Source organism: Pipra filicauda, unplaced genomic scaffold (genome assembly GCF_003945595.2).
Source record: "Pipra filicauda isolate LSUMZ 115617 unplaced genomic scaffold, ASM394559v2 scaffold32_size4067784_pilon, whole genome shotgun sequence".
NCBI classification, from domain to species: domain Eukaryota; kingdom Metazoa; phylum Chordata; class Aves; order Passeriformes; family Pipridae; genus Pipra; species Pipra filicauda.
In genome coordinates, this window is record NW_024104454.1 from 3,501,646 (window position 1) to 3,524,794 (window position 23,149).

Here is a 23,149-nt window from a genome sequence, read left to right on the forward strand (position 1 = left end):
GGTGGGAGTTCCCTTAGAAACTCTTCAGAAGAGAAGCCAAGACAAACCCCTTCTATTTGCCTGTGGTTTCAACTTTCCTTTCAGAAGAGTAGAGTTTGCTCATTCCATTACCTATCTGATTTCAGGGACAGGGCTTTTATTTTCTTTCCATCTTTTTATTTATTGACTTAGACCTGAGCTTTTTGGGTTTTTTTAAACTTTCTGACTGGCTGTGTGGCAGTTGTAGTTCTTTCAGTCTGGATAGCATGTCCTAGCATATCAGGTTACTGTGATTTGTCTGTTCAACAGACAACTCTTCAAGTCAGTGAAAAAGTAGAACAAGACTTTCTAAAATTGTCAGCATGGCTTTAAACATTTGAGAGGGGAATGAGAAGTGTAGTTGATTTCACAATATTAGTTTAAAAGTTGGTATTTGCAGAATGAACAAGGTCACTGCAGGTAACATGGAAATTAAGTCATCATGGTGACTCTTTCACTTTGAAGTGTCACCAGCAACCCTTGATTACCATCTCAGAGCCTTGCTTGCACACCATTCACAAGATCTCCAGCAAAATGGATCCTGGCTAGCACAGGTTGATTTTGGGGGGACAACCAATGAGCTTCACATTTTTTACTTTTTTTTAAATCAATCCTCCCTTCCTCACAACAAAGTGACTTCTTCACAGGGCTGCAGTGACCAGCTTTAGCTCCCAGGCACCTACATTTCTCTGTGCCCCACTTCACATCATGCAGCTCAGCCACCTCTGCAAGCATTGCTGCCAACACTGAGCAAATGGAGGAGACAGTGAAGGTCGAAGGAAGATGGGGCTCTGGAAAGAAACCAGGCAGTGGCATCTGTCAGCCTCCAAGTGCTTCCCCTGTTCCTTACTGTCTCCTCCAGCCTCTCAGAGCTGCTGTGTGGGAGGAAAGAGCAGCACCAGCAGCTGGAGAAAAGTGGGAGGAGTGGGAGGAAGAAGAGGGAAGAGCACCTGGGGGCTGAGAGCCAGCGTCGCTGTCTGCTCCCTTTTGCAGCCCCCTCCAGCTGTGTTTCTGTCATCCACCTAGTAGCCAGAGGGGCTGAGGAGCAGGTAGAGGTGTGAGCAGTGGCTTGTGGGGCAATTCCCACCAGCTCCCTCACCTTTGCCGTGCTTCTGCCTTTCTCCATGCCAGGAAAAGCGCCATTACTGATACTGAAGCACTCCAGCACTGTCATGCTTTATTCCCTGTACCTCTAAGTTAAGGAATAGGCGGATGAAGCAAAGATGAGAAGTAGCCAAGGACAAAATTAGTACTGCCTCCTCTCTGGACATATTTGGACTTGGATGGATGGTCTGCCCCACTAGGAGCAGGTAAGAATTGTCCCATCCCAGTACCCCTCTGCTATCCCATCCCACAGACTGTCCCAGCATCTTCCCTGGGAGAATCAGAGTGATGTGAGGATCTTGCAGCTCTTTGCCAGTCTGGGCACAGCAGGTTTGTTGAGCTGCAGTTGTGCTACCTGTCCCCCTCCTCTACCACCACAGCCTTGGTCTTCCACTGACAGAATCACCTTCCCAGGTCCCAGTTTTTGTTCTGCCTGTCTCCATGTGCCAACTTTGGCCCTGTGAATCCCTAGTAGTGCAGTTTTGTGCCTACACACCTGCAGCGCTGAAGCCTCCTGGGTACCCCCACAACACACTTCCTGCCCTCCCCGGAGGCCCGGTATCGAGCCCCTCACTGCTGATTCATGGCACCTCTCTGTCTTCTATATTCCTTTCCCGGACAGGCTTTGCCAGTGGGGCGTGTGTGTGCCGTGGACACTGGGCAACTCGGCAAGAGTAACGCCGATTCTTCAGTATCCCCAGTTTCGTGATGACTCACGTCTTGGGCAGGAGCCTTTAATGCTGGGAGGGGAAAGGGGTGTCCGTGCCACGGATGTCCCCGTCTGTCCCCGTCCAGGGAGGGGTTGGAGCCGGCACCTTTCGCCGCCAGACACAAAAGCTGCTCCCGCCGCAGCTCGGCGTCCCCGGCGGGGGCGGGGGAACCCTGGGCAGGGTCCGGGGCGGCGAGGGGAGCCCGGGAAGGGTCGGGGGCGGCGGGAGGCGCATTTCCCCTCTCTGCCGGCAGGTGGCAGCCGCAGCCCGGCTTGCAAGGGCCGGGCCGGGCCGGCCGGGCGGGGCAGCGCCCGCCGCCGCGGCGGGACCGGGGCTCCCGTCGGGGCTCCCCCGCCGCGCTCTGCCCCCGCACGGAGCGCGGCCCCGGGCGTGGCGGTGTCACCCCTGCGGCCACCCAGGGGTCCTCACCCGGGCCCACAGCGCAGCCGGGAGGGCGCTGCCTCCGGAGAGCGGCGCCGCCCGCGCTCCCCTCCCTGCCCGAGGTGCGGCCTCGGCCCGGGTTCGTCTGTTGGGACGGGGTGAGGGGCGGCTGGGGAGCTGTGGCCTTTTTGGCGGTGGAAGCCCCCGTGGCAGCGCTGTAGGAGCAGCAGGCTTTGCGGGGGTGTTTCTGAGCGCCCCTCTGCGCGGGGCCGCCCGCACTTCCCTGACGGTCCCGCTGGAACCCCCCGGCCCCGGGGACAGCTCCGGCTGCGGCGAAACCTCCCGCTCGTTCCCGCCTCCCCGTCCGGAGAACGGCCCCGGGGGCTGCCCGGCTCCCCCGTTGGCACCGCAACGCCCCGGGGGCTGAGGGGGAACCTTCCCTCCCGCCCACACAGTCTGAAACCCGAGGGATGCGGGTGCCGGGAGTGGAAACACGGGGGCGGAGCGGTGCTACCGGCGATCCCCTCCTGGGCAGGTGGTGCCCAGCACTGCATTTCTGAGGGTTTACCCACTTCAGCTCTAGATTCTGTAAGGGAAGGGTTTGCCTATCGGGAGGTTTCTCCGGGCGATCCCACCAGCCCACGGAACGCTCCTTTGTGCAGCCTCACGCTGATCCGCCCTTTGGGCTGCGGTTTGCGATTCCATCTCCTTTCACTGTAGGTTGTTTTTTTGACCAAAACTTTAGTCACAGCTGGGCTAATCTTTATATATTTCACGAATGTCACGATCGTTGCTTTCAAGCTGACCCTCCCCAGCTCCTTTACCAGCTCAGTCCCTCACCTCTGCGTGCCCTCCAGCTTCTCACAGCAGCCTCTCTTCCCAGAGCCCAGGGGACAGCCCACTGGCAGGGAGTTCCCTGCTCACCTTTCCTGCCTCTGGAGGGGGCAGAGACATTGTTATCCAGCACTGCATCTGTCCTGAAACGTCTGTAATTCAGAACAGAAACCACCTCAGGCTCTGTCAGTTTCAAACCTTTCGGGCTGGATTCATGCTCGGAGAACAATGACACCACTTTCTTCCAAACTGTTTCAAATTTAGTCAAAAATCAAACAGGAGAGTCATGCTTAGAGCTGGACTTGACTCAGAACCTGGGAGTGAAACATTGGGGTTTCTCATCTGATGGTCACAGTCCCACTGAGACAGGTAACAGCTCCCTGTTTGAAGATCTACAGGGACGACAGAGCTGGAGAGGTGGTGCAAGCATCACCACCCCTAGTCCCACCACCGTTTGTTAGTCCCTGCTCAGACTCCTGGAAGGTGATGGGAGATGAGCTGGAACCTTGCCCCTGCAGGGTGTGGCACAGGCACTAAAGGCAAGCCATGGCCATGGTGGGGAATTGTCCTGCCTGTGTCTGTGATGTTCTTTAATATCTTAGGGACTGCAGTGTACAGGGTTCTCAGACTGCCCCCCCCCCCCCCCCCCCGATTTGCCAGCTTGAAATGCTCTTTAAAATGTATTTTTAAAAATCCAAACACTATTAAATGCAAAGAAATCATGAAAAACAACAAGGAACAAAAGCTCTCAATCCTAGCTGAGCACTGCACAGACAGGAACCTGCTCTGACGTACATGAGCACCCCATAGGGATTAACTCTCTCCTACCCAACAAAGCCAGCCTTCTAGTTTCTACTTTGCAGCACATTTTGTGTGCTATATATGTATTCAATTTAGCCAGATAGGGAGATTAAAATGTACAGGCTTAGTACCTATCTGCAGTTGCCTCCACCCAAAAAAAAACCCCACAATCCTGGTCCAGGAGTTTTCTGCCTGTATGACAGATCCGAAGAAATTTCCCTTGTGAAGCAGAAACAAGATACAGGCAGCAGAAGTCTAAAGGAAAACAACAGGGAGAAGCTCTAGGAGTCATTTTCCCCTTTGCTTTCCTAGTAAATATCCAGAAGGGAGTCTATTGCATGTCTACTACCAAACAGTTAATATTTTGCTACCCTCATGCCTTAACTGAGGTTCCTAAAGCCCTTTGCAGCCACTGCTTCACTCAGTCTCAGGTACACCCACCTAGGAGACAGCCGGAGTAACTAACCCTCTTATAAAAAGAGGGGCAGTGAACCACAGGGGGGACTTGTGTAAAGCCACCTAACAGACAATTCCTGGAAAAGAAATTAGGAGGTGGGATTCTCAGTTTTGACTTTAACCTTCAAGTCAGGTTTCCTTCTTTTCCCAAACCTGCAGTGCCAAACCACTGCAGTATCAAACATGCAACAGCATCCTCCATCTTCTTGTCATCTTTGGTACCACATTAGGGTGGAGGGACATGTAAGCTGCAAGCCTCCAGACCTTCACCTGCCTTTTTAGGAGACTGCCATTTACAATGCTGGACTAGGAGATTCATGCTTCTGGCTATCTGCATTATCCTTAATTTCTATAATGGAACATCATCACTGAGGGGGGAATTACACAGAAATTACTTGCTTCAGGTACTGCATCTGTCCCATGTTTAAGCACAGTGAGAAGGTCTGATGTTTTTCCCGATGTACCACATGCTCTTATTCCATTTCTTTTTTCCCTGCATCTGTGGGCAATTCAAAGTCTCACCATGAGACCACCTGCACAGGGATACAGCCCATAGAAGGTCTCAGTTGTGGCTGCAGCAAGAACAGTTTGGAACAATGTAGAATTTTTCCAATGTGATAATTAAAGCATAGCGTCACCTATATATGCTTGCCCTTCTCACCATAAGCTGCAAATTTTGAATTCTCTCATTTTTTACTTTCAGGTCTGACTGGACACAACTACCATCTTGGGGTGCCTGACTGGTTGTCTGCAAGGGAGGTGTGTAGACATCAGCTCTCTCTTTCCCTGACAACTCGTTGCTGTGGTACAGCACAGGACATGAGCAAGATGCTCCATAGCATCTGAGATGGCAGTGAAAATCCTGTGACAGAGGCAAGATCCTTGGAGATTGGTATGTCTTAACAGGTACAGTGTTTTCCTTGAGAAATAAGTGTAAAATATTTACTACCTTTCACTCTACTGCCCTTTGACAAAATTATGAAAAAAAATTTCACTCAAAAGAAAGGGGAGAAGAAGGGATTTATGGTAGGGAATTCCTCATGTCTGCATATCTGTTCTAGAAATGGAAAATGTTCATGAGCTGTATCCAATCACTTAATTGAAATCTTTTCCCAAAACACCACCTCTACTTTTCTTAATTCTGGGTTGGTACCATTCTGAATCTATACTTTGAGTTCATCCTAAAAGGAGACAACACTATGTTGAACATGCCTTAGCTACCATTGCAGGAGTGTGATATGAGACATACCATTTCATACACGGCATGGAAAGTATGATAGACCAATATTGAACTCAAAACCATGTCAGCAAGTTTCTGGGTGAAGTTGCTAATCAGTATGCCCTGTATTTAATGTGCTTGCACTCTCCACACATCAGTGCAGTGTAGAAGTACTGGGGGAAGCGCCATAGGTGACACGCTGTATTTTTCTGAGGCTCTTGTCTTCCACTTGACTATGCCTAAGGCCCTTGCCCTCTGTGAGGATCTGTCTAGGAGCAAGTGCAAAGTTCAAGAGAGATGTCTGTGATGGTATTATGACATGATATGGGTGAGAAAAGAGGGAGAAAACATTTGCTGATAATCAGATTGTGAAGAAATTAATTTCAGTAATTTCAGGCTTGTGTTGCTCAAAGGTCAGCGTTCAGTGACATTTGACAGGAAATGAGAACTTCTCAGTTAAGATCAACAAGACATCAGTGTTTTTCAATGTTTCTTGAACACTACAGAAGGTGGCTTTAAATGCTCTTAATTCTTACCATTTTTCTACCTCTAGAAAGTCCAACAAAGTCTGGTTTTCATACTGGTTTAAGTGTCCTGAAACTTGGGCTTGAAACCTAAAACCTTCCTCATCCATGTCCCTCCTATTAGTGATGAGACAACAGGATCACAGATCCTCTTAAGGATCTTAAATTAAAACCCTTTCTTCCAGTGCTGCTCTTCTTGTCTCCATTTGCTAATTGTGAATATGGAAACTTGATAGCCAGAGACCTCATGCTAGAGCCTTACAGATCTACAGATTACATAGCTGTAATTAAATTGATGAGAGTAGAGGGAACGGAATTAATATTAAAAAAAAAAAAAAAAGGAAGAAAGAAAACAACAACAACCTAACCCCCAGAAATCAAATCCATGACAATTACTTTAAATGTGTGGTATGTGGTCAGTGACATATGAGTCACTTGAGCCTATCTTTATAGAAGTAGCAAAGTATGAATAAAACACTCAGCTGGCATGGTGCCACTGTCCCTGTAGCTATATCAGAGCATGACAGCAGCCTGCATTGTCAGCTAGAGGCTTATTGTCATCAAGGCCAATAGAAATCTTAGTCCTGGTGCTTGCTAAGAGTCATCCTATACCTCAGCGCTCTATTGCAAGTCTTCCTTGGAGCTGTCTTCCATAACTGTATTTCTCTTCAGCGCCTTTACACCCCCATTTTGTTTTCATGATTCCAAGAGAGTTTTCAAAAGAAGTAATGTAGGTACCTGTGTCTTTTCCTCTCATAGTTATATTGCCCACAACACTAACAGCTCTGCGGTGCAGGTTCAACCTACACTTGCTTTAATGAATCTGGGCTAACATGGAAGCTGGTTGTTGCCTGCCAGGATTAACAATCCAATGCATGGAAGTCCACTTTATGTGGTGTGACCATGGATTTTGGCCAGGCCCAACCAGATTCTCCATTTGAGGACATGAGTGTGGCCAGTGCTGAACCATTACACTTGCTCCCTGCAGCACAAGGAGGTCCTCTGTGAAAAGGAGATTGTGGGGTAATGGATATTGGCAAAGCCTTTAAAAAGGTTGAATTGGCATCTGTCTGGAATGACGTTGGTTATGGTTGACTCTGCTCCAGCTAGACGGATAGATTAGATAAAGCAATACAGGTGCCTTCCAGCTCTGCCACTCTGTGACAACTCCCTTAGAGCAGTCTGCACCACCATTAGCTTGATGAGCCATCACAACTAAAACATAAAGAGGAGGCAAGAGCCTATTTTGGTTTGGGAAGAGAGCTTGTAGTAAATTAGTGTACTTCCAAAGCTCTGATTGTGTAGATACAAATGCAGCACAACTGCAAATGTTGATAAACTGCCATACTCTAAAACCAGGTCCATCTCATCCCACCCTCTGTTGCCAAGGAGCAGACTAGAGGGAGGTTGGAAGGGCAAGATTAGTTTTCCAGAAATAGCTGGTCTTCTACACTGCGTCACTCTTTACCAGCGTGCTGACATTGCAGCCATGTTGTGCTAAAAGGTCAAATCCATTCAGTTCCTGTGTTGTGGCCCCATTTCCCAGAGTGGCTCACACAGCATACTTGCTAACTCACTCCCACCCCCAGGCTCAGGTGAAGCAGCCATTTCCCTAGAAGAGGAAACCTGGAAGAGAGAAGAGTTTCCATGAAGTGCCAGATGGATGGTTGGGAACACAGTCCAACTACATGGCTCAGCTGCACTTCTCAGCCCCATCCCCCAAAAGATCAAGACTCTTCTTAGTGGCTCTAAATGGGAATAACACATGAATTCCCAAATGAGTGAGGGAGTTATGCAACCAGGAGGCAACTGATCTCATGTTCATATCGCTGGGAAGCAGAGGAGCCTTCCCCCGCATCTTACCCAAGCAGACAGTGAGCGGGGTTTCCTTAATGGGAATCCCTCCACTGCTTCTCCCCCAAATCCCCAGCTCATCCATGTGGGGTGTGCCGCCTGTGCATCAGATGGGTGGAATGAGGCTGCCGACTTATTTTTCATTCAAAGGTTTAGCTGAAGATAGATTTGAACTCCACACATATATTTAAAGGGAAGTTTTTTCAACAAGTGTAGTAGGCTTAGTCTGAAATGCCCACCTCTATCCATCCCTCTCCTTCTGGAGAAAGGAGGCAGCTCAGTTTGTTGCCTCTCACTATATCTGTTTGTAAGAAAGTTGTGAGGGAAAAGCTTAAATATGTAGGCTGAACACTCCAAGATGAAAAATAACAAAAGCAAAAAAACCACCATGGTCCTCATCAGTGAGATGACAGCTTGAGTTGCACCCTGAAGTTGGTGAAGACTAGCTGGGGAAGGAGAAGGGCTTTGTCCTTTCCCAGCAGTGTGGCGCGTGTATGTGCAGGACAGGTTAAAAAAGACTCTGATTGGGAGCTCTCCCACATTCCCAAACTTTCCAGCATCTTCCATCACCTAATTTTCATTTACTCCGAGAGTTCAGAACCATTTACAAGTCATTGATGTATCTCACCTTGTGACTAACTGAGCTACTCCTGCTGGGTGAGGTAGCATGACTTACCCAGGTCAGGCCATGACAGAAGCAAGAGAAAGCCTGAGAAGCATCTGTTCCCATGGCCTGTCAGGCCATGTCTGTTCTCTCTGCACAAAAGTTTGGGAAAACTTGGTGCCTGAATGGGTTTTCCTGGGAGATTAGGGTGCATTTGCATGAGCATATCCAATAATTAGGTAACTGCCATAGCTGGTGAAGACCAACTTTCTCCTAGGAGGCCACAGAGGAAGATGACTTTCCCTACCTGTTGTGGCTGGGGAGAGGGGCCAGGAGGTGAGGTTAGGAGACAGGTCATGGCCCTTCAGGAATGGATTTCCCCAGTGTCACCGGGACAGCCCTCCAGGGGAAGAGCTAAAGCTCCCCACACCAGGTGTCCGAACAGCTATGCTAGAGCCTTCTCTGCCCTCTCCTCCTCAGGAGTGAGAGAGCTTTGGGCAAGGGCTGACTCAGCTCAGCAGGGCACAGAGAGACACCCCACCAGGCAGCCCTACCAGCACCAGGGCTGGGTGGTACCAGCATGACCGCAGGCATCTGCCATCCCAGGCCCTGTGTGCCCACTCACCGGGCTGCTGGAGCTACAGCCAGACTGAGCATGGAAGTGACCACAACATGGGTTACAGTCGGGAGGGCTGCTGGGGCTGTCTCCCCCCCACCATGCTGGACATCAGATGGGGAAGGCAGCTCTGACTGATAGGTGTCCCTTCATGAGAGAGTAATAGGAAAATTACTGGGATTTCTGCTTCTGTAAACCATCCTGCCTGGGAAATAGCCAAGCAGAAACATCTAGGAGAAAAAAAAATGAAGCATCTGCTTGATCATATGAAGGGTGTTGCCCTAAGATGGAAAAACTAGCTTTATGTCCCAGCAATGCCACACACTACCTCTATAGCCTTGGGTGAGTCACTCAACTTTCATTTACCCAGCTATAAGTAAGTGCAAAGGGTTTTTTCCTTTTATATTTATTATTTACTTTTTCTTTTCACATATTAAGCTCCTTGGGCAGTCTCTTAATACCCAGCATGTCTAGCTCCTCACATGTTATGGTGCAGATCTTATTTGGTTGTTTACCTCCTCCCATAGCATAAATGAAAATTCACTATTAATATCCCTGTAGGAATACTTAGATTGGGAGAGGCTATTTTGGGAATGACAGGATGGAGGGGGGGGGAAAAAGTATTTTGTTAAAATGCAGACACTGCCCTTCCTAAGCCAGGCTGAGTTAGCATCCCAGAATTGAGTAATAAATGCTACTTTTTTTCTGTGTCCATCCCTTCTTTCAGCCATTCTAAGCTGAACCTTTCTGCTGCAGTGTATGTTCTGTCCTCAATTAAAAAAAAAGGCACAAAATAAAATAAACCCCTGATAATATAATTCTTCTCCCACTGCCAGAGTCTCTGCACCAGGGAACTGTGAATAATCTCCCAGTGCAAACAGCCCCCTGTGTAAAAATAGCAACACAACTGCAAACTTCAGGGTAATCACTGCTTGATTTCAAAATATTTGTTCTGCTCCTGTCCTGTCCTTTATCTCTCAGACCTCTATATGTCACTAAAGCAACATTGGACAGCTCCTCGCCAGGTCTGCCTCCTCCAATGTGCTCCATCATTATTAATGGAAACAATCTCCATCTCGGAGTATTTAAAAATATACCCTTTTCTAAATATAGGCAATCTGCGTGTGCTTAACTACTACAGGGCAGAAAGAGAGGGACCAAAATATTGACATGCACTGGGTGTGTATAATTTGTTTTGATTCCTGCTCCCCCTGCCACCTCCCAATACCAATCTGTATATTACCCACACACCTTGGAGGAAAATCTGTAATTATTTAGCACGAGGAATGTATCTGCTGCTTAGAGCCTGGAGTTTCCTTTGTTTATTTTTCCATCCTCTGTCCAAACGGTGTCAATGAGAGTGGAGCTTACTGAGCTATTTATAGCCTCTCGCCACACTAGGCTGCACCTTGCCAGCAGCAGCAGCAGCAGCAGCAGCCTCCACCCCCCGGGGGAAACAGGATGGGGCAGGCCATGGGGCAGGGCAGGGCACGGGGCCCCGGGCAAGGAGAGGAGGGCAGGTGAAAGCCTGGAAGTCAAGGAGGGGAGGGAGTGAACCAAAGGTTGTATGCAAAGTGGGGACCATGGCATGCAAGGTGGAGAGGAGCAGGGTGCAGGTGGACCAGGGGAGCTGTGTCAGGTGCTTGTCAGGGAATGGAAACCGGAAACATCAAAAATTGTTTTGAGAGAGATTTGAGGAGGGATGTGTCAGGTAGCTATTTCCTGGATAGGATGGGGGCTTTGAATTAAATCATATTGGGTCAACCCTTGCCTGGGATCAGGGAGTACTTGGGAGCTGGCCAGAGCAAAACTTGCCTCTTGGGAAGTGGGTTTTGGGGAGTGCAGAAACAGCCCATCTCACTCAGTACAGCAGGAGCATCTAAAAAAAGAGCAGTACTGGATTTGACCCATGGGGAGGGGGCAACTTGTCCAGCAAGAGTCATAACTGGGACTGGGGAACTCTGGGCTTATGTGGCCTATTGCCACAGGGGACTGGGTTCAGGGTGTGCTCCCCATCCCTTCCCCAGCATCATCTCTGTTCTAGGGTGGCAAGCTCTGACCTTGGCTGCAGCAGGCAGGCAGAACCATGACAAGTGTGTGGAAACACCCCAAGAGGGTCTCAGTGCCTTCTCTACAGCCCCCTCGGCTCTCACTGAGCCTTTGCTTCCCGCACCGTGCCTGGCCCCTCTCCCTGGGGGTCCTGCCTGCTTCCTGTGCCCCATGGGGGACATTTTCCCACCCCTGCCCGTGGGTGGATTTGATTCATGCCTGGTTTTATGTGCAGACGTGCTGGTGGCAGTTCCCTAAAAGAGGGTGAAGGCAACCTACCCACTAACAGAGTCAGCTCTGGGGCTCCGTTTGTGGCTGTGTTCTGTTGTTGTTGGCGTTAATAAGCTTGCCCTTGGTGCAGTCTGCAGGGCTCGAGGAGCTGACTAAGGAGCAAAAATCCAAGGAAGGGGGAGAGCGGGAAAGGGAGCTCTCATTTGGGAGTGTGTGTGTGCATGCTCTCCCTTGAGTACATGTCCAGAGCCTAAGGCCACCCTATTTTTCTAACGGGGTGCAGGGAATAAGCTGCAGTTTCTGCTTGAGGTATTGCTTGAGCTGGCAGGGAGAGCTGGGCTGGCCAGATGGAGGGATGAGAGGGAGGCAGGGAGAGAGAGGCAGGCAGGGATGGGAGGGGGGAGAAGGGAGCTAGACACCTACGCAAACACAGAGTGAGAGGAGATCCTTGGATGCAAACACAGACACAGGCGTCCTCCTCCTCCTCACATGCCCCTGATTCATTTCCACATGCCATACACGTGACATGCTAATTCAGGGCTACTACAGAACTCCAGGGCGAGAGAGGAACAGGAGAGAGAAATAAAACCCAGTAAGGCACCGAACTGCAGATTTTTAAAGGGGATTCAGTGCAGCTTAGCCGTACTCCCGCCTCGTGCTCCCTCCGGGGGAGGCAGAGCCGGGCTGGCCTCGCTGGCAGCCCCCCCGCCTCCTCATGCCCCACGCACCCCCACACCACCACCTTGCGGGAGTGGCTCCACGTGAGCCCCGCACACAGAACCAGTACGGTGCTAGAGCACATCCCACCCATCCCCGGGACACGCGGTTACATCAGCGGCACGCTCCCCTCCGCGCCCCTGCGGCACCACGCGGGCTGGGGCGGCCTCAGCCTCTGCCCTCCTCCCCAGCACCGGGGGCCTGCCGAGCTCGAGTCTATTTTTAAATACAGGCACATAAGTCCTACGTGCTGGGGGGCGAATAAGCTCCAAACAACCCCGTTACAAACCCGGGCATCCCCAAGGTAAATGTAGTTACCCGGCAGTGGGGCAGGAAATGCTCCGCATCGCAGCCCCCTCGCTGCAGCCCACTCCCCCACCACTGGCTCCGACTTTTGGTGCCCCTGCCCACCTCCATTCCCAAGCCTTGGCAGGCTGCCTGCCCTGCCTGACTCCGACAGTCACATCCCCACTGTGACAAGATGCTGAAAAGGAGGGGAGGTAAAATACAAAATACAGCTGTGTCTGTCAGTGGGCTGAAGTACCTCTGGCAATATGACTGCTCCAACCCCACTGGGGTTTACACCAGGGTAACAGATAGGATAGTTTTATCCTCTGTATCTGTACCCTTGCCCAGTTTATGCGGCACTTTCTTACCATCCACTCGTCCAATGCTGGGTCCAAAATGAATGAACCACCTGGATTCATAATTTCTATCATGCAGAAATAACGTCAGTACAAAGAGCTCTGCAGCCCATCACCAGCCATCTTCCTCCCACTTCCTGTTTAAGGCTGCATCAATGCAAAGACCTGAAGAACTTCACCCCCTCAAGCACTACCAGGTGTGCCAGAGACATGGGAAGGGGAAAACAAATTTCCTCTTCAGAGCTCCCCCCAGCATGAGGAGGCAAGGACTCCCAGCCATCCCAGGTGAGACAAAGAGGGGACCAAGTCCCTACTCCACACCAGAGCAAATGTGGTGAGGAAGAACAAGCACCCTCTGAACTGCACTGGGAAGTGGTGGTGGCCAACAGCAGCAGGACTAGACCTCTCCCCAGCAAACAACAAGTGATGGTGGAGGCTTCCAGTGCCCTTCGGGGTTAGTCGTGAGCACCCCCAGCTCCTATTGCATCAGGTCAGTCTGATGAGGACTGGGTGGGCATGACACAAGGATCTTAGTGGAGTTACCTCTTTGTAGCATGGAGAACCAAAGATATTTTGGGCTATATTGTATCCTGGGGATATTTTTGCTAACTGGACTAACCCTTCAGACATCTCTAACAGGAGCTCCAAATCTAGGAAGACAAAAACGTCTTTGCCTTCTCCTGAGCAGAAGCATGTGTGTTTCGCCTTTGAAAAGCATATCAGTGAAATTTGGGTTGCAGTCCTGGTAATTTGTTCCTGTGAAAAGGTAGTGGTTACAACTTTTTATCCAAGTGTTGCCTACCCTTCTCTTTTTGGGAGCCAGTGGAGCTGGACCCTGGCCCCAAGAAAGATATCTTAGCAAGCTTCTTGCTTCTGCATTTCTGAGGAGGAAAGAGAGAGGATCTAGTTTACTGGCTCTAGCTTTCCCCATGTATGAAGGGGCTTTCTTGGCTAGACTCAATATTTTGAACCAAGATCTGTGAAGGAGAATACACAACAATTCCACATTTATCTGCCACCATTTATATTAGAGACACTCTGCTCACTCAGTAGAAGAAACCTGTGTTGCTTCATGCAAAGAATAAGAGGAGAAGGTGGAAAGCATTCAAGTTAAATATTCCACCCAAGTATTTTAAACTGACAGTCACATGAAGTAAAAAATCCCGCAAGCTAAATAAGACTGTGTAAGGCTTACTGAAAAACAAGGCTTTCTGTCTAAGGCAGAGGAAACAAAGGTCACTCATAACACCCACTAATGTTTGTATTTTAAACTCTTATTATGTCCGTTCTTAGAGGCCCTAATCATGATCAAGGTCTTTGTGTGTATGGACAAGAAGGTAAGATATCAACCCCAGAATGTTTTTAATGATGTAGACAGACAGTTATGGTGGAAGCAGTCACAAACGTACACGTGCAGAAGTGTGTGTGTGTCTTTGTGTAGCATCCTGTCTCTTTACAGTACTGCCCATGGGCACCACAGCGCAAGATGCTGCCCCCAAAATAACAAGGAAATCCATGACCAAAGAGTGTGCAACTGCAAGTAAAGACCAAACTGACCTGAGTGCTTACTTTGAGCCTAACAAGCTGCTGCACCCAAGCTGGCATTGCAGCCCGGGAGTCCTGCCTCTCCCTGTCTCCAGTAACCGTGAGACAGCACTCCTTCCCACATTTGCAGGAACAATGATTTTATTATTTTTTTCTGTAATTATATTAATACCTGTTCTTCCCTCATGCTAGCAATTTGGTTGATTTCTTGTTTATTGCTTTTCACCTTCTACCATCAATAATTCAGCCACATAGCCCCCAGGAGGTGGAGAACTTAATACTCATTTTACAGAGACTTGCCTAGGAAAGGAGTGGTATGATAGCTGGAATCAGATCCCTGGCATTCCTTGTTCCTAACCCAAGCCACAGTCCCAGAGATGGCAATCCCACAACCTGTGATGCCAAGCCTCTTGCTGGCTTTTGGAGTTTTGTTCTGGTTTCTATCTTGTTGAGTTTTGCCAGGAATAACAACTGCAGGATGTGACCCTGATTGTAAATGAGGTCCATAGGTGGCTTGTGCACTATCAGTCTTGCTTCTTCTCCTCTGGTCTTTAATCCTGTGTTTCCCAAATCAAAGTGTTGTACCCGGATCCTCTCAGGATCTGTGGATTAGGTCATGGGGTTCATTTCAGTGCTCAGAAAAACCTGGTTCTTGTAATTAAACTGCTACCGTTGTCAACCCCAGAAAATCCTGTTTTAGGGACTGGAAGGGGTGAGGAGAGAAAAGGCTGTGAAGAATCAGCTCCACTTACACTCTCTAGTGAGTGTCTGAGCCATATAGGTCAGGCAGAAGCCATTTGCTGTGCTGTACCTGCTCCACGGATGAACAGGGGACTGCATTCGGCATATATGTCAGCTGTCTTCAGTTCAATTTAATTAGCTAAACCCTTCTTAAAACCCTGTAGAAATAAATATCCCTCTACTCCTCAAGCTACTGCCTTTTTTTTTGGGGGGGAGGGGGGGGTTTCTGTGCGTGCTGTCCCTCCAGCTCATCCTTCAAACACCTCGGCCATCTCTTCGAGTGCCGTGGGCTATTTTTAACTCATGTGCGGGTTTGAGCGAAGCCTCCCCGTGCCGGAGTCCCCCCGCTGGGGTGCGGAAGGGGCTGGCGGCGTGGAGCAGGGAGCGAAGTCAAGCCACAAGGGGGCATGTGCTCTTCTAATTCATAAAATGTGCCTTCATTGACAAAAATGCTGAACAATTGGTGAATGGTGTGTGCATAAGTTAATGCCGCTGGAGAACACACGGGTAGTGACGGGGGAGCTTGGCTGGGGGGCTTGTGAGCAGGGGAACAGAGAGATGGGGAGGAGTGGCAGGGCCCTAAAATGCATCCGGGGTGTCTCTGCACCTCTCTCCTGCTGAAGCAGGGAGCTCTGGTGAGGGGAGAGTCAGAGAGCCTAATTCTGCTCCCAAACTCCACTGAAAGGAATTACAGTGGTAATGCCAAAGCCGGGAGGATGTTAGCAACAGTCACAGGCTCGAGCTGGCTCTGGGGATGCTTTGTTGGTTTTTTTAAGGTTTTGTAGCAAATGCGTTCAGCTGCCAAACATTTTTAATTCCTTCACTAGGTGAGACGGTACAAGAGACTAATGGCTAATAAGGATATTTACACACAGAATATTTATTTCTAAGCAAACTTTACATCCACCTGCATCTCCTAGACTGGTGTAGCTGAACCCATCCTCACCACGGTAAGTTCCTCAGCTTCTGCTGTCTCTTCCTGCCCTATAGTGCTTGGGTAGTTTCACCAAAGGACAACCAGTGTAGAGGGAAGAGAAATGGGGCTAAGCACTGAACAGGGAGCCAGGACCCTTGGGGATGCACCCAGCCCTGCTATGGTCTCCAGTGTCTGTGAGTACTCTGATGAATTAGAGGAACTAGGAACTGCTAAAGACTACTGTGAAGTCTTGTTTTCAAACAGATTTCCCAATGCAATGGATAAAAGAAAATACGAGATGAGCAGAAGTTTTTCTGTCTGAGCATGTCACAATAAATATTTGGTTTATTGGCTTTTTAAGGGTCCTATCTTCTCAATCCAAAATGGATTCAGGTGTACTGGGAGTCAGTTTACAAATTCCCAGTATATGAGTCAAAATGTGCAGCTTATCACCTGTAATTCCAGTGACTGCAGTGGAATTCAGACAAGGATGAATTTGACAAAAGAGGACTGGTCAGGATTGTCCTGAGAAATATCAGAAATGGGGAGGCAACCCTCATTCTGCCTGCCCTGCTAGCTCACCTCCTTCTGCAAACCTTCTCCTCCAGCTGTGAGGGCAATGCAGTCAGACCTTCACTCACTATAGGCTGTGCCTAGGCAGCATACACTGGGGTCTTCCACCAGTCCCTACAGACTGCACTGAAATAAGGGACAGGGTTGCAGAGGGTGTGTCTCACCCCACTCCCCAGATTATTCCCTGCTTCCCTTTCCTTTCTTTGGTGGGGAGGGGAGGGGAAAAGCCAGGCAGTAAAGAAAGTACCAGCACTGTCCCTAGAGCACAAAGAGAGGAGGTACAGGATTACTCCATAGTGACAAGCTGATGTGTCCCAGAAAGCACCTTCTGGAGTAACCAGGCATGTAAGAGCCAGGCCTATAGCCACCATTGATGAATTTGATGATTCAGCCTTCAAGCCTCTTCACCTCATTTTAAAAAGGCAGGAAAAGCCCTGTCATGCTGGTCAGAAGATCATGTTGCCCTCTATCTCCATCTTTCCCCCTGCACCGGTGCAAGCAAGACATAAGTGCTGCAAGGTTTTATACAAAACAGAAGAGGGGAAGCAGACTGGATTTACCTGCAGTATGAAGCAGATTTATCTCTTGAATGAGATAGCCCAAAATGGCATCTCTGAGAATTTTGGCTAAATTCAGAAGACGTAGAAATAAACATGCAAAGGGCTTTCTGTCATGAAAGATGCTCTGACACAACAGTGATGTGTGTGTATAACATTTATTGGGGAAATCGGCAGGAACAAACCCAGCCTCAAGTATTCTAAAGCCTGGGACATGACATGCAAGGCTGCTGCATAGGAGTCTCCTGTCACAAACTGTGTGACTACTTCATGCTGCTGACAGCAATACCACTCCATTCAACATTTTATGTGTGGCATGGGCAAGACTTTGGGAAGTCTGGCTTGCCCCTGGGACATGATTGGTTAGGCAGGATGCAGGACCGTAACCTTTCATTGTCTTTACAGTTTTTCAGGCCTCTGGTAGTGCTATAGCTGATCATGATTTTGCTTTTGCTAAATTCCAGATAAATCCTCCTGCACTCTGTGCAGACCTGAAATTTCCCTTTGGACTGCAAATTGTGAGGGTAGCCCTTCCCTGCATGGGAAAAAAAGACATCTTCCTGTGACTTGGGGCTAGCCACAGCCACTTGTTCATGTGCTGTGATGCCTGTGTAGCCTGTTGCCTCTAATATCCCTAAAGCCATGTGCCATGAAGCCTATCCAGACTGAAAATCTCCTGGTTCTTCTTCCAGGACTGAAGTTCCTGCAGTGGTTCCGAATAGTCTTTAAACACAGGATGCCAATTTGATTTAAAAGCTGAAAATAGCAAGATGTGTCTGTCCCACCCACCATGAAATTTGGTAACTTACTTTGTCCATCCTCCCTCCCCTTTTCTAATTGTTCTTTTTTGCACAGTTCCCCATTTAGACTGCAATCTCTTTGTGTGCAGCATGCTCTCCTATACTTAACCACAAAGCACTTTATGCACTGAACTGCTTTTTTTTCACTATTATTTAGTGCTCAGAACATTTGTTGCTGCACAGGTGGTGTGGTGTCTCCCTGCTCTTCTAGAAAATTCCAGTAGTCATAAGACTGAGATGTCTAAGAAGTCAACAATGAAATGCCAAAAGAAATATCCCTTCCCAACACAATCTTAACTGTGAGTTGCTGGCATTAGCTCCTAGAAATGGCATGGCAAAAAGTGAGGAGCCTAATAAATAGACCTGAGGCACTCTCTTTGGGTGTGTGCTGTTATTAGAATTACAGACAACAAATTGGAAATCCAACATTTATCTGCCTCTATGCTGAGTGTGTTGACTGTAGCTGTATTGATTACCTGTTGGAGCAGCTTGGAATAGCTGATATCGTGATACAGTGCAAGGTCTATGTTAAGAGATGGAGCATGTTTTTTTTGGTTTGCCAACAGAGATTTAGCCAATGTGCCCATAGTAATCCCTTGCTGCAGGAATTGTCCACAGCCTAGTGGTATGATCTCCTGGTCACTGGGGGAGGTGAGCAAGGCCATCTCACTGAAGGAATCTATAGAGAAAGGGAAAAGTCAAGATATCTTTTAGTGTCTTATATGTAGGCTCAGCACTTGAACAGAAGCCAAGCCAAGCTTGCACCTGTTTGCTTGTGTCACCTTGCCTTATGCTTTACCACAGAAAGGGAGACATTGGACTCTGTCCAAGAGACCTCCATACACGTTTCCAGTGTGCCTGCAATGGTGGGTGAGGGCCCTGCTGTGGCACAGCACTCAGAGGGCAGAGTTGAAGTTGCATTGCAAACAGCAATGTGTGCAACAAAATCGTGTCTCTTCTTTGCTTGATTTCACCCTCACTCTGCTTCTCTACTTCTTGAAATGAAATGAAGAAAATTTAATTCCCTCTAAGCAAAGTTCTGGGATATCAAATATTTTTCAATCTACACACACACATACACACCCACAGAAAAATGCAACCTTTTCCATGTCCAGAGCCTGGATAACCACACTGGATTTGGTTCACTGTGTTGCACACTGCTTCCCTCTTTATGCTCCTGTGTTTGCAGGTACAAGCATGAAACTCCAAAGAGGAGCTGGGGAAGGACTCTGGAGTAGACTGGAGCCATAACTACACTTAGAAAGGTGGAGAGGACAAAAGTGAAGGGAGCACATATGACAAGCAAGAGACCTGAAACAAAGCACTCCAAAGCCCTGTGAGGTATGGATATTGGTTACGAAGTTTGTAAAGCTCAACTGTTCAGCTTCTCTCACTTCTTTTCTCTGCTTTCTTTCATCCACCACATTCCTTTTGCCTCTTTTTACTCCCCTACAGTGCTTCAGGTCTTCTCAAATCCCTTCCATTACACCCACACTTTGTACTTCCATATCTTCTGACACCCTCCCCTTCCTCTCCATGCATGCACTGTTTGCAGCTGTCCTCCCTTGTTTCCTCCCACATCCATCTCAGCTTTACCCTTCTCCTTCCCACTTCTCACATGGAGGTTATTTGACATACCTGTGGGCAACAAGGAACGGGGCAGTGCTGTGAGGTGTGAGTGTACCAGGTGCAGGATGGCAGGACAGGGAACAAGAGCCAAGGTCCAGCCCCAGGCTGCTCCTGGGGAAGGGAAGCCCTTGGGAAGGAGGTTGAGAGCTCTGGAAATTCAGAGGCTCGTTCTTGGTCAAGCAAAAGAGCCACATGAAGGAAAACAGTGTCTGCAGAGCTCCAGGTGGCTCTGGCCGGAGACAGGCTCGGTGCCAAGCAGAATTCCCCTCTAACTAACATACTCCGCTTACACAGAGGGAAAAGGAGAGTGCTTCTAGCTCACTCTCCTCACAGCCTACCTGGCCTTCATTCTCCACCAGGCCTCTCATCATACTTTTGGGCTAGGGTCTCAGCTCTACTCCCTTGTCTTTGTTTCCTTCTGCTTTCTAGCCTCCCCTCTAATTGCTTTTGCCTTTCCAGTCCTATACTCTTCTTCCTGTGCTCTACTCCAGACCCTTCTCCCTTCTGCATCCAACCAACCCAGCCTGCCCCTGTTCAGTCAGCACATGTGCCCCAAAGCTTTCCCTCTGATAAGCACCCCCAGAAAGTAAAAAATTTAGAAACTCTAGAACAGTCTGTGCTAAAGGGATTTTTTTATCTGTGACTTACAGGCATAGATGACCAAATTGCTTGTTTTTCTTTGGCTGCATTCACTTTGCTTGTTCCAGGTAACCTAATCCTGTTTTTTTAACTGTCTTCTATGTTCCTCCACTTAGTCCTTGCTGATTTTTCATGACTACTTACGTTTCTAAAACAACATTGGACTGTTTATTTTAGAGAACTCACAAATGTTGTTTTTAAATGAGAGATAGTGAGGTTTGGACAAAAGGAGCTCTTGCAAAACACAAGAAACTTGTACATCACTCTGTTCCCAAAAGCTGTCAAGAGAAGTCACCCTGCATAGTGCATGGGTGCAGCTCAGGTCTAGCCAACACCTCGTGTCACCTGAGATCATTTAGTTATTTTACCAGCAAGCTGCCTTGAAACCTTCTTGCTTCAGCACATCTTACTGCTCATGTGCACCTCACCTCACTTTCTTTGATTTGATAGTTTGCCACAAGCTGATGTGGGGACTCAAGCTCAAAGGTCAGTCACTTTTGCAGCAGAGTGTCATCACCACTGCAGAGCACCAGCAGAAATTAATATCCAAGAACATGCCAGTCTGAGCAGGACCAAAACTTCTTTTTAAAAATTAATAATAATAATAATAATAATAGCCATCATCAATAGTGATACAAAGATGGATGAATGTGTGAATGAATGATTCATATAATGGCCGTGCTTTCATTCTTTTCCTATTTGTCCCTCAGAACTAGGAGTGGAGCCTCTGTGCACACCAATGCTAGTCTTGGTGTCATCAGCAGTCTGCAGATACAGTTCCAGCTATAGTACATGCGTAGCCATTACATGAAAAAAAGGGATGTGTGAGATGCCTATCTCAGGCAGGCTGCGCATCTGCAACTTCTTGCTCAAATGACTCCAAATTTGCCCCAAGTGATATTTATCCAGGGCCTCTGGGAGGTTCATTAGTACTGCAAAAATCAGATGGAGCATGAGAATATTGAGGTATGTTGCATACTTCCTTGTTAAGCAGAACATGATGCTCATTCTTCACTATGGTAGAGCAATGCACACTCTCTGGGATGGATCTGAGTGTATACAGTGCTGAAGTATTGTAAGTAATAAATGGTGTACCCAATAGTGCCTAGCTGCAGTGGTGATTAATCATTTAGGCCCTGATCCTGCAAACATGCATGAGTTTAACGTTACTACTATGAGTAATCCCCTTGATTTCAAATTAGATTAGTCACAGTCTTAACACTTGGCACGTGAATAAATGTTTGCAGGGCTAGAGTCCTATTTATGGCCTGATCTTGCAAATTATTACTGTCTAGCACAGTGCCTCTGTTCCTGAATACTTTCACCGATTAAAAAAAAAAAAAAAAGCCTGAAACACTCTCCTGAACTGTGAATGTTGCAGGATTAGATCTGCTGTGTGGTACGTATGCACAGCTCTGCATAGCATAGGTCATGGATAGATATAGCTGTATCTGGCCATGGGTGTGTGCTTTGATGAAAGCACTTGAAAGCTGATCACCATCAATGTTTATTTACTGTCCTTTACCACTGGTTCTAAGATTTAGGTCTTCCCTCTACAGTGTAAACAGAATTTTCCTCCTATTTCTTTTTAAAGAAAGAAAGAGAGATTAAATCAGTTTTGCTAAGTTAGGGTGAAGAAAATAAGGAAGCAAATAAGCAGCTTGCAAATTTAAGTCACCAGTCTAATCAAATTCCTCTGGGCTGCGGTGTCCTTTCTGTGAAATCAACCTGCATTAAAGCGACTGGGTTGCTGTTTGTGAATGTACCATCTCTGCAAATTACCGCTGCTCTGTTGCATTGTGTTTGTATGAATGGGGGTGACATGTGCTTGCCCACAGGTCCACGTGAGAGAGGTGGGGTGAGGAAGGAAGGATATTTTTAAAATGAATCTAGAGGGAGAAAGTGGACGCTGCAGCTTCATAGAATGTGAATGGTATCCTAAAATAACCCCTGTCATCTGCCCACCCACCCACTGCCAAAATCAAGGTGCAGCTCTTTCATTTAAAATTAATTCTTGGCCCCAGAGGGTATCGATAGATCAATATTTTGTGCTTCTGATCTCTTGCAGGCCACCCTTCAATGGCTCATGCAAAGGCTAAAAACAGAAAGATGCAACACAAAAGATACTGCAGTCAGCTCAAGCAAGGGGGATATTTTTAGATCAGAAAAGGGAAAGGAGGGGAGAGGGAGAGAAAAAGGAAAGAGAGGGAGAGAGGCTGGTCTAGGGTTTGCAATCTAATTTGGTCTCCCTCTTCCCCCCTCCTTTTTTTTTTCGTTCTCTCTTTTTTTATTCCATCGGTGGTATTTTCCATACAATCTGATTTCTGCCCGCTTGGCTGGGGGGGGGGGGGGGGGGGGGGGGGGGGTGGGCTGGCACAGCAAAGCCGGGCTGAAGATTCTGGAGTTTTATGGCTCATTCCAGCTAGTGGCTTCTCTCTGCCAGTTGAATTAATTTGATACTATTTTTGAAAGTCAGTGTTTCTAAGGGAGACCTAATGACGCAATGACGTCAATGCAGGTCAATAGCACACACTGGAGGAACTGACTGTGCTACCGGGAGCCAAGGGCTGGGAGCCCGCTCCAACACCCTGGCTCCCGCACATGCTCCCCCGCCGCCTCCCCAGCCATCCCCGCTCCCCCCACGCACCCCGTGGGCTCCCCGCAACCCCCACCTCCCCCCCGCAAAAAAAAAAAATCTCTAAAAAATCTGTGATCAGAGGCAGTGCGGTGAAAAAAAAAGCCCCCCCTCACTACCTGTGAAAGGCAGCGTTATTGTGGCGGTGCACGCACTAGGAGGAAGGGGAGGCAGGCAGGGACACGCGTGTGCCCGGCCGGCCGGGACCGCGGGCTATAAATAGCGGCGGGGGCGCGGGGCGGCGGGGGCTGAGCGATTCCGCCCCGCGCACTCGCTCAGGAGGTGCCGGGCTCGGCGGTGCGGGGGTGGTGCGTGGGCGGCGGGGCGGGGGGGGTGGCGGGGGAGGGGAGGA

General features: G+C 48.5%; 1 long non-coding RNA gene across 1 annotated transcript; it reads left to right on the top strand.

Moving 5' to 3' along the window:
- Window positions 1–2,158: 2,158 nt before the first annotated feature.
- LOC113987149 lies at window positions 2,159–21,365 on the top strand. Its single transcript, XR_003540397.2, has 5 exons — window positions 2,159–2,335; window positions 5,008–5,196; window positions 19,084–19,235; window positions 20,174–20,230; window positions 20,873–21,365. It is a non-coding gene; the product is annotated as an uncharacterized LOC113987149 (long non-coding RNA).
- Window positions 21,366–23,149: the final 1,784 nt, after the last annotated feature.